This window comes from Delphinapterus leucas, chromosome 4, assembly GCF_059928025.1.
Source record: "Delphinapterus leucas isolate spDelLeu-1000000601 "Yukka" chromosome 4, BTC_Dleu_Yukka2, whole genome shotgun sequence".
Lineage (NCBI taxonomy): Eukaryota > Metazoa > Chordata > Mammalia > Artiodactyla > Monodontidae > Delphinapterus > Delphinapterus leucas.
In genome coordinates, this window is record NC_143132.1 from 4,111,449 (window position 1) to 4,123,614 (window position 12,166).

Below are 12,166 nucleotides of genomic sequence, written 5' to 3' on the forward strand. Positions count from 1 at the left end.
GATTGTCAAATCCCAGCCTCATCTCTTAAATACATCACCCAGCTGCCGTCTCCCCTCCTTTCCTCTCCTCCCCCTGCTACTGTGTAGGTGGACCCCACTATCTCTCATCCGGACCATTACTTTGGATACATTCATCTCCTTGACTCTGATCCCTCCTTCAACCGGGCTCCATCCCTGGCTCAGACCTTGGGCAAGTTACTTAGAGTCCAGCTTACACCTTGGTTTCCTCGTCGGGTGGTTCTGAGTGAGTTGACACACGCTAACGACTTCCGCCAGAGTTATTATATTTATTTATTTATTTATGGCTGCATTGGGTCTTCGTTGCTGCGTGCGGGCTTTCTCTAGCTGCAGTGAGTGGGGGCTACTCTTAGTTGTAGTGTGCGGGCTTCTCATTGCGGTGGCTTCTCTTGTTGTGGAGCACGGGCTCTAGGCGCATGGGCTTCACTTGTTGTGGCTCGTGGGCTCCGTAGTTATGGCTCGCGGGCTCTGGAGTGCAGGCTCAGTAGTTGTGGCACACGGACTAGTTGATCTGCAGCATGTGGGATCTTCCCTGACCAGCGATCGAACCCGTGTTCCCTGCATTGGCAGGCGGATTCTTAACCACTGCGCCACCAGGGAAGTCCCACCTTCTGCTTTTAAATCCACAAAGAATTATTCTCCAAATGGTGTGGCCAAAGGATTAGATTCGATCCTCCCCGACAACTTAAACCAAAATTGTCTGTGGATGTAAAAGAGAAGGGTAAGAATGAAAATGATTTTTAAAAAATTGGAGAGAAAAATATTTCATTGATCTCAGTTCTCGGAAGGAATTGTTGGCATAAAATTAATGGAAGGAATCATGAACGAAGACAGGAATATGTTTGCATAGAATAAAAATCTCCTGGGGAAAAAATAATGCGAGCAAAAATGAACAGTAAACATTGCAAAAATATCGACATAAATATGGCAGGCAAAGGACTGAGCTCAATATATAGAAAAGTTTTTCATAAGTTATTATGAACAATATACACCACTAGAAAAACAGTTAAAAAAGCATCCAATTTCGACACGAAATATTAAGGTCCAAGAACTCATAATAATATGGGTAATGTTTATGGACCAGTCAGGTCCTGGATATCAAGCTGAGTTATTTACATATATGTCTTCATTCAGTTCTCACAAGGGCTCCAGGAGGTGGGCCCCAGCCTAACTCCCTGTTTGCTGATGGACACAGAGGATCAGGGGGGTTATGAAATTTTCCCTAAGTTGCCAGAGCGGAATCACCTAATCAACAGAGCTGAAATTTGAGCCCGTCTTGGACCCTGAAGCCCTAACCACTAGGATATCTAAATAAACTTTTAAAATAAGCTTCGTTTGACTTTTTTTTTTTTTTTTTTTGCGGTACATGGGCCTCTCACTGCTGTGGCCTCTCCCGTTGTGGAGCACAGGCTCCGGACGCACAGGCTCAGCGGCCATGGCTCACGGGCCCAGCCGCTCTGCGGCATGTGGGATCTTCCCGGACCGGGGCACGAACCCGTGTCCCCTGCATCGGCAGGTGGACTCTCAACCACTGCACCACCAGGGAAGCCCTTGACTTTTTTAAATCAATTTTTTATTGAAGTATAGTTGATTTACAATGTTGTGTTAATTTCTGCTGTATATACATATGCATATATACTTTTAAAAAATATTCTCCATTATGGTTTATCATAGGATATTGAATATGGTTCTCTGTGCTATATAGTAGGACCCTATTGTTTATCCATTCTATATATAAAAGCTTACATCTGCTAACCCCAACCTCCCAATCCATCTCTCCCCTGAAGCCCTCCCCCTTGGCAACCACCAGTCTGTTCTCTATGTCCATGATTCTGTTTCTGTTTCACAGATAGGTTCATTAGTGTCAGTTTCTGATTCCACATGTAAGTGATATATGGTATTTGTCCTTCTCTTTCTGACTTACTTCACTTAGTATGATAATCTCTAGTTGCTAAAATAAGCCACTTTAAAAAAACTCAATTTCGCTAACAGTCAAAGAAATGCAAATCAAAACAATGAAGAATCAGCTATCAAATTGACACTCGTTTTTGAACTGATGACACACCACTCTGGTGAAGCTGGGGGAGGGGCAGGCACGCCTACACACGGGTGCTAGAGGGTAAATTGTAAACCTGTTTGGAAAGCAATTTTGAAATATGAAAGAAGAGCCTTAAGAAGTATTCTTACTCTTTGGCCTAGAGACCTCATTTCTAGAAATCTACCGTACAGAAGCAGAGTAGAGATCAAAGTTAGTGAACAAGAAGGCTTATTACAACATTATTTATAATTCAGATTTTGGAAACAATCAAATACTCCCAAACCAAGGACTGAGGAAATAAATGATAGTGACCCACAGGGGAATATTATGCATTCATTAAAAAGCACATTTTCGAAGATCGTGGGAAGTGCTGATAAAATCTTAGCAGCAGACAGACAGAGTTAGGAGATTCAGGAAGGAAGACATTTAAACTAGGTTTTGAGGGATGGTGGTGCGGGGGGCATTTTCCAAGCAAAGGTGGAGGTAAGGACGCTCCAGACAAAATTCAAGGTAAGCAAGGACGGGAAGTTTGAGAAACCCTGGTGACGGGGTGGGCAGGGAGTATTGGGGAGGGCAGGTGGGCATGGAAGGGTCAGTTAGATCAGATGAAGGGGCTTGAGAAACAATCAGACTTTCAGGCAATAAAAAGATACTGAAGAGTTAAAAAAAAGCAACAACACTCCCAGGACTTCCCTGGTGGCACAGTGGTTAAGATCCGCCTGCCAATGCAGGGGACACAGGTTCGATCCCTGGTCCGGGGAGATCCCACATGCCGCAGAGCAACTAAGCCCGTGAGCCACAACTACTGAGCCTGCGCATCTGGAGCTTGTGCTCCGCAACAAGAGAGGCCATGACAGTGAGAGGCCCACGCACCGCGATGAAGAGTGGACCCCGCTCGCCGCAACTAGAGAAAGCCCTCGCACAGAAACGAAGACCCAACACACCCAAAAATAAATAAATAGCGTTCCCTTAAAAAAAAAAAAAAAAAGACAATGGGAAGGAGGAGTGATGATTAGAACTTTAAAACAAAAAAAACTCCCTTGTCTTTCCTAAAGAAAACTATTTCATAGAAAAGGAAGCCCACAGGAGCTGTTCTCCCCTCTCCATTTTCCCTACTAAGTTAGGAGTACCAGTCTTTCATTTTAACCATTTAACAAGCCAGCTGCTTTGTGAACCGGCTTCCGTACACATAGGACATAAACGCTGGCCTCCTGCTAACGGCTTTAGTATCGGGCCCCAATAACAGAACATAACAAGGTAGAGAAAAAGTTTTTCTTCCCCTATATGGATAATGGCCAGACCATAGAGGACAGGAGAATGACCCCTAACCTCTGGGACCAAGAATGGTCACAACTTGGTCAATGAGAGTCCACTTCCCTGACTTTTGTCCCCACCTCTAATTTAGGACCAATCAAAGAAAGTCAACTTTGCTCCACTAGCCAATCACATAGGAGGTGAACCTGCCCCAGTGTCCCCGTGGTGACAGCCTCCATCAGGGCCCCCTGGAGCCTGCCCTGTTTTCCACTCTAAAGCTTTCCCCCTGGGTTTCCCTGGTGGCGCAGTGGTTAAGAATCCGCCTTCCAATGCAGGGGACACGGGTCCGAACCCTGGTCTGGGCAGAACCCACATGCCGTGGAGCAACTAAGCCCATGCTCCACAACTACTGAGCCTGCGCTCTAGAGAAAGTGAGCCACAACTACTGAGCCCACGTGCCACAACTACTGAAGCTGTGTGCCTAGAGCCTGTGCTCCGCAACAAAAGAAGCCACCACAATGAGAAGCCCGCACACCGCAACGAAGACTGAACCCAGCCTAAAATAAATAAATAATTTTTAAAAATAATAACAATAAAGCTTTCCCCCTCCCCTGCCTGCCTGTGAGTCTCTGTCAAGCACAAGTGATGGTGGCCGACGCCCATCTCTGAATGAGCAGCCTTTGCTTGTTCTCTTCTGGGAGGTCTTCGTTTATTCCCACTGAGACAGGAAGGGCAGGGCACAACATTTAAAAGAATGACAGCCGTTGAGGACACAACATAAACTGGTTAGAACCAACTAGGTCCAGGATGGAGGATGATTGACTTCCACTAGACTTTGAGCCTCAGAATATGCTCATTGTAATACATCAGCAAGGTAAATCGGCGCTCCCCAACCTTTTTGGCACCAGGGACCGGTTTCGTGGAAGACAATTTTTCCACTGATGTGGGGTGGGGGATGGTCCAGGTGGTGATACTGGCGGTGGGGAGCGATGGGGAGCGGCAGTGAAGCTTCGCGTGCATGCCCGCTGCTCACCTCCTGCTGTGCGGCCCGGTTCCTAACAGGCCGCAGACTGGTATTGGGGGTTGGGGACCCCTGAGCTAAATGACACAGCTATACGCACAATGACTGTCCTGAGGCTGACCATAAAAGGCCAAAAAGTGGGCAGTGGCCCAATTCCTGGAAATCCCCACCCCTTCCCCAAAATGGTTGGAATACTCCTCCCCCTCATTAGCCTATGAAATGACCCACCCCTATAAAAACTAACCACCGCATATTTTGGGACCTTTCGCCTTCTGAGGTGGCCCACACTCTGTCTGTGGAGGGTATATCTCCCTGAATAAACCCTCTTTCAGTTTACTACGGCTCGCTCTTGAATTCTTTCCTGTGCGAAGCCAAGATCCCACGCTCGGCGGCCGTTCCAGGGACATGAGCATCCTCCCACGCCCCACCGTTCTCTCCTGCAACACCGCTCTGGGGTAACAGTGGCTTCACACGTTTTCAGGCTCCAGACAGTAACTGCTGTCCTGGCCGGGAACCAGGAGGCTTATCCCAGGAGCCCCCTCTGCCCCCCGCGGGCGTCTCTGACGCACCGGAGCAGGTCTGCAGGTGTCAGTGCTCTTGGAGATGCTGTTCCCCCCAGCAGCTGCTCAGCAGAGGGGCGGGGACAAGGGTCCTGTGCTCGGGCAGTTCGGGAGCAGCTGCTGGGTAGCTTCTACACGCTTGGGCTCTGGATTTGGAGCTAGATTCAGACACCAGCCTTGCCCATCTCTAACCGTCTCCAGGCACTTAGCTTGTCACTAAAACGGGCCTGGGGTGAGTGTCTGCCTCCCAGGATCCGTGTGGACTTGAAGGAGAGCACAGCTAAGGCCCTGGCCCAGCCCCAAGGAGGGCTGAGGACGGGCAGCCGGTTGGGACAGAGGCCGTGGCTCCAGGCTAGGGCTGAGCCTCGGAATCGCCCACCCTCCAGAGGCCGTGGCTCCAGGCTAGGGCTGAGCCTCGGAAAGGCATTTGGAAAATGGCATCCAAAGGCCAAGTGGGCTTCCGTAGGCTTATCTGCCTACATCAATGGAGAGGAAGGAAGCTGCCAGCTCCCACCCGAGGGTTGAGACGAGGGAGGAAGTGGGATAAGGTTCTGGGAAAGCTCAGGATGACTCATCTGTGCAGGAGGACATGCTGGGGGATGGGGGGGTGTCCCTGAGGACACGACGTCCTGTGGGTCTTGTGGCCTCGTCCAGGACCCTGGTCTGGCTGGCTGCAGACTCTGGATCTCCCTTTGCCTTGGGTGACAGGAGGCATAATCGTGCCTCCCTCTCGGAGCTGGTGGATGTGGAGTGACGGAAGCCATGCTATAAAAACAATGCGACCGTCAAGTTCTTCTGAAGCCCGTCCCTTCCCTCTCTGAGATGCGGGCGAGCATCTCAGGGTGTCAGGGGTGCAGACGTCCCGCTGCCGGGTTTGGGGGAGCTCACAGAGACCGCGTCCTGCTCTCATTCTGCTTGCTTGTAGCAAATCTCCCGTTTGGAGAGGCCTCAGCTTAGCACCAGGGAGGCGCCCTCCACCTAGTACCTGAATTTTTATCCTGCCAGAAGACACTGAGCTGGTAGGGCTAACGCCATCTTATGGGTGAGGGTCCCCAGTTACCTCATCTATGACTTCATTGTGAGTGAGGGGGAGAGACATTGAGGGCACTCCGTGGCCTCGTTCTCAACCCACGCTTGCCCGCGGATAAAACCTGGTGCCCAGCAGGTTTCTGTTAAAGCTCCATGTTCGGGGAATTCCCTGGCGGTCTAGGGGTTAGGATTTGGTGCTTTCTCTGCCAGGGCCTGGGTTCGATCCCTGGCCGGGGAACTGAGATCCCACAAGGTGTGCTGCGTGGTGCACGCGCCCCAAGCCAAAAAAACAAACAACCCTCAGTGTTCCGAGTACGGCCACTATTAATTTCCTGTGGCTGCTGTGACAAAATGTCACGAACACAGTGGCTTAAAACAGCACGAATTTATTCTCTTACCGTTCTGGAGGTCAGATTCCAAAATGAGGCCTAAAGGGGTTAAATCCAGGCGTGGGCGGGGCTGGTGGCTTCGGGAGGCTCCGGGGGAGAATTCGTGCCACTTCTAGCTCTAGAGGTTCATGGCTGCATCACGCCAAGAACGGCGTCTGTTGTCACATTGCCTTCTTCTAACCTTGACCCTCCTGCCTCCCTCTTATAAGGACGCTTGTGATGGCCTTGGGCACCCCTGGATGATGCAGGGAAATCTCCCTCCTCAAGGTCCTTGATTTAATCCCACTTGTAAAGTCCCTGTTGCCACATAAGGTAACATATTCACAAGTCCCGGGGTTAGGACATGGGCATCTTTGGGGTGAGGTGTCATTGTTCTGTCTACTATGCCCACCAAGTAAGGAGAAAAACAACAAATCTGACTTTGGGGTGTAACTAGTGGAATGGAGATGCTTGGGTGGAGCACCGCATCTGATGGTGCCTGTGATCCCAGGAATAGCTCTTAAGAAGCGGAAATTAAGGCCAAGAAGAGTGGCATGCCTGCGCCTTCCGATGAAAGATAGTACCAGGGAACAAACTTTTTCCTAGAACCGAATCCAGTGCGGCAGACCTGGCAACAGAGGAACACGTCTCTCTCTGCGTCCCCACCCGCAAAGGTTGCGGGCCCAGGGAGTATCGCATCACACAGAGGGCGGGGACCTGCAGGTCTGATGCTGCCTCTTAGTGTCCAAACATCCAACCGCGTTTGAGTACTGAATCAGGAGTATGTTTGCCTGCATGTCTGTTGGGGGTCCCTCCCAGATACCTGCTGTCCTGACATTGTTGCAGGCTGGTGTTCTCTCCCTGGGAAGTGTTGTTGTGAGCCCAGGGGAACAGGTGTTTCAAGCTTGATAAGAAATAGGCCGTTCTTGGTGGACAAAGGTGCTGCGTGGTTCGCTGGCTACTGGGGGCGTTTTTCCAGTAATGAGGGTGCATTTGCTCTGATCTGTTCATGCTCTCTGACTCAGAAGTAATGAGTCACCCCCACCCAATGTGGATTGGTGCACATCTCTGGTCAGGAAACGGGGTAGAGACCTGACCCTCCGTGCCCTCCCTGAGCTCACCAGCGCCTGTCAGGTGCAGCGTGAGGCAGCACCGAAAAAAGTGGAGGAAAAGAAGGGAAACAGGTGGTCGGCAGCCTGCGGGGAGACCAGCTCCCCAGAATAATCCGGATGGCTTTCCTGCATTTAAAACATCCAGGGTTTGGCAATAGAGGCCACCTGTCAGTTAGAAGGCTGCCCTGTTATTATAGTTCCTTTCAAGTAGTAAAAAGGAAAAAAAAAGAAGAGGAAAGCAGACATTTTAGAGCTTGGACAAAAGCTGCCACGGCGAGACACCTGATGAATGATTGTTATTCCAGCTCCACAGAAGAGGCCATTGGGACCCAGGCAGGGCCAAGCATAGCAGCAATGGAAGTGAGCAACGGAAGTTTCACCCTCATTCAATGTAATGGAAGACTTTTGGCGTTATCTTTTTTTTTTTTTTTTTTTTTTTTTGCGGTACGCGGGCCTCTCACTGCTGTGGCCTCTCCCGTTGCGGAGCACAGGCTCCGGATGCGCAGGCCCAGCGGCCATGGCTCACGGGCCCAGCCGCTCCGCGGCGTGTGGGATCTTCCCGGACCGGGTCACGAACCCGCGTCCCCTGCATTGGCAGGAGGACTCTCAACCACTGCGACACCAGGGAAGCCCGGCGTTATCTTTTAATACTCCACCTATTTATAACATTTTACAGTCAGGCCTTCCAGTGGGTAATTCAGGCTCCACCCTCGCCTTTGGCTTTGCTACAGAAATCTCTCACATCTGCCATAGGAGGGGCCGGTGACCTGTCCACGATGGCACCTCAGACTCCAGCCATCTCCTCCCCAGGCTCTCCTGGGGTCTGGGTGTGGCCACGCACTTCAGATTCTCAGCCACTCAGAGAAGGGAGGAAGCCCCAGGGGCCAGGGCGGGGCTTCCCAGGAGGGCCAGTTGAGTGTCAGCAGGTGTCAGTGTTTCCTACATGGCACCATGTTTGCTTTGCCCAAGTGGAGTCCCTGGGGGGCTGGACGATGCCACCAGCCGTCTTTTCTTGGCTTGATCTTATAAAATAGAATCATTTAACTACTTGCCCATGTGTCTGCGCCTCACTGGAGTGAATACCCCTGTCCCTTTCCCATATGGCCTTCCAACTGGTCCCACCCCTGTCGCTGGGACCAGGAACGCGTGTTATTTGAGACAAGATGAAAACCTCTTCCTCAGTGCTGAAATCCAAAAAAAACAGAAAAGCTTTTTCTGGAACTTATTTGGTGGCTAAATCTGACTGACATAGGACCCATGGGTAGCAGTTTCTGGCTGGAAATGACTATAGAACCATTACTTATACCACTTATTGATTCCTCTCAGCGTGAAGTTTCTATTGCAGAAATACTAATAGAGTGCTGAGCCAGGCCCGCTGGGGAGCGGGAATTACATTCACGAAACCCAAGGATTCTGAGCACCTCTGCCCCAGGCGTGTGGAGAGGGCTGTGCAGTATGGAAGTATGGAGTATGGAAGCCTCCCGGGGCGTGAAACCCAGTCGATGAGCTCCGCTCCACTGATTACAAACGTCAACCTGATCATAGATTGAGCCTCAGGGCAGCCCTTAGGTGTGGGGCTTCGATTATCCCCATTTTACAGATGGGAAAACTGAGATACGCAGAGCTAATTAAGTTGCCCCAGGATCCAGAGCACAGCCAGAATTTGAACCCAGACATTCTGCTTCCAGGCTCCATGCTCTTAACCAACACACCACGATGCTTCTTGTTGCCTAATCTCAAAAAACAAAATAGATTCCCCCCAAATTCATGCTGGGATGCCTGTTCCCTAGACGCACACATTGAGTAAAGTTTCCTTTCCAGCCAGGCTGGGGAAGGCACTTTAACAATACAGCCATCCGATTCCTGAAGAAGCACAGAGGCCTGATTAAGTCGCCAGTGAGAGGAAAGCCCAAGGCAGTCAATGCGTGAGCATCCTGCACTCCAGCAAGTCGGCAGAGATGAAGCGTGAAGGGAATTCACTGCATCCGGCAGGATGGAATAACGGAAGGCTCACGGACACTGCATCCAGCCAGAGGCAGGTGTGAGCCCAGAGGATTAGTGATGTAAGCCCTGCTCCACCGCAGCTTCACTTGGCCTCCCTGAGACCCCATGCTACCCCTCCACCGACACAGTGGCCCTCCTCATACCCGCTGTGTTTCTGAGGACTGGGCAAGTGCACAGACCCTCTGTGAGCAGCTGGCACGAGGCAGCTCTGCTCCTGACACACACCTGGATCTGACCTGCACTATTCCCGTTGCCTCACCTGGCTCACAGTTACTGTTCCTAGTAACTGAGCCAGCGCCGTCTGAAGGCTCATTTGGTCCTGTGCGAGTTTGCCTCCAAAGCGTCAAGCAGAGGGTCTTTCCATCACCCTCATTTTCCAGTGTCCCCTTGCTTTTGCCTGGACAGGGCAGTGTCCTCCTTCCCTCAACTGGTCACAAGGCCCTCGGTCTTGTTCAAGCCCTCACGGGCCACAGCTGTGGCCCAGCGGAGAAGAGGGCTCAGAGGAGCCCGGCTGGAGTTTGGTCACGGAGAGAATCTTCGTCATCGGCATTCAGTAGGCAGCAAACAGAAAAGTTAACAGACAGAGCCTCCCCTTTGGGACAGAAAAGCTCCAGTGTTGTCCCGAGAACGGGTATGTAGTCTGGCCCTTGAGATGTGTAAAGACACAAGGACCCATGGACTCAGAATCCCTTCCACTCTTGAGAGCACCAGATACACTGTCCTCCCCCTCCGGGGAATCAGTCATGCTTGCTGGCTGACAAGGTGCAGGGCAGGTTCAGGAAAAGGGGCTCTGCACCTGGGGAAGCAAGCTGAAGTCCGAACCTCGCCGCCCAACAGCCAGCTGCTAATTATAGAGCAGGGGAGCCGTTTACCCGTGCTCTGGGCTCTGAGGGCCTCTCATGGGTGTCCCCAGGCGCCAGCTCATGGCTGTGCTGCGACCACAGGGATGGGCACTTGTGCTTCTGTCCTGGGTGCCGAGGCTTGGTCTCGTTGTTGAGCGTGCAATGGGCGGGGCTGAGACCAGCACCCTAGCAGGAGGCGTCCTGGCCTGTAAGTGGCCCTCCCACCCTCCTCTTTGCTTTGTCTCTGTCATCTCCTCCCCTCCAGGTCCTACTGTCCGCACCGCCAGGACGGTGCGTTAGACTGCGGGTGGAGCCCAGGCCCCGTGAAGATGCCAGGTGTGCGTGGAGGAAGGGGTGTCCAGGTGCAGGAGACAGAGAGATGCTGGAGCGGCCCTGTGGTTGGCAAGGTGGGGTCCAGGGGTGGAGAGTGGGGCATCCTGGCAGCTGAGCAAAACTTGAGGCAGGGCCAGCTGCTGGAGGGCAGCGGAGGTGGGGAGGGGCAGGAAGGAGGCATTGTTCGGGACGTGTGCTTGGAGGTGGGAAAACGCCGCGGGCCTGGGCTCAGGGGCAGGGGCTCCAATGCCGACAAAGGCCTGGAGTGTCCGGTGAGTATTGGGAACCAGGGATGCTAGCTCTGGAAAATCCCGACAGGGTCTCAAGGTGGGACAGGTGGTAGGTCATGTCCAAGACGGTGCCGCTTAAGAAGAAGGGGGCTCAGCACTGAATGTGCCGCTTGATGTGACCTACTGGGCCGGGCCAAGGGCCCCTGGCCATCCCCTCCCTCCCCCTGGACTCGGGCTTGGTCCCTGTGGTCGGCTGAATGATGGCCCCCAAAGACAGCCGTGTCCTCACCCCTGGAACCTGTGAATGTGACCTTGTATGGAGAAACAAAGAGGGCTTTGCAGGTGAGATTAAGGTAAGATCTGAGACGGGCAGACGATCCTGGACTATGTGTGTGGCCCTAAATGCCATCCCAAGTGTCCTTCTGAGAGGGGGGCAGAGAGAGACCTGACTGCGGAGAGGGGGCCGGCGTAGGGCCAGGGAGGTAGAGCCTGGACTGTGCGGCCACAAGCCGGGAACACGGAAGCCCCAGATGCTGGGCTACATGAGGAACGGTGCTCCCCCGGGGCCCCCAGAAGGAGCCATTCCCCCGTGACCTTGATGTTAACCCCTAAAGACTCATTTTGGACTCTGGCCTCTAGAACGGCAAGAGACTACGTTTCTGTTGTTGGAAGCCACTAAGTGTGTGGCATTTGTTAGAGCAGCCGTGGGAAACTCAAACAGTCCAGGGTTGGGGGGCCAGGGGCTCAGGGGCCCCGGGCAGCCATCGGGGGGAGCTGGGGCAGGAAGTCAGGCCGACACCGCCCCTCCCAGTCATCTCAGGAACAGAAGGTATGGGGGCAACGTTATGGAATGGCCGTGCGAGGGCTCTATTTGCATCGTGCACCTGCCTGCACTGTTTGGGTCTTCTACCCATAGATGGCTTTATTTTTAAAAAATGCCATTAGGAATTATCCAGGCGGGGAGATTTTGTGTGTCCTTGTCTCTACTTGTCTGTGTTAAAAGGAAAACTCTCACACCCACCACCTAGTGAGTGCTATATTCCAGAGGCTTCTAATCTGTTCCGGGGAATTTAGCGTCTCAGTCTGTCCTGGCTCCTCCCTCTTGCTCTTGTATCCCTCTCCCCTTCCGTGCCTGGAGAACCCCCCCTCTTGTCTAGGGCGGGCAGGTGCTCAGGTACCTTCCTAAAGGAGCACTTTCCTATCAAGAAGATTCCTTTTCTACACAGGATGCCCTGCCTCCTGGTCATCTGGGGGCCACAGTCATTGCACACTTAATTTGGACCCTGCAATGCTTTCAAGGCTTTACACATCTTACTCTCATCTTCACAATCACCCCATCAAGTGGCTGGTTTTACCC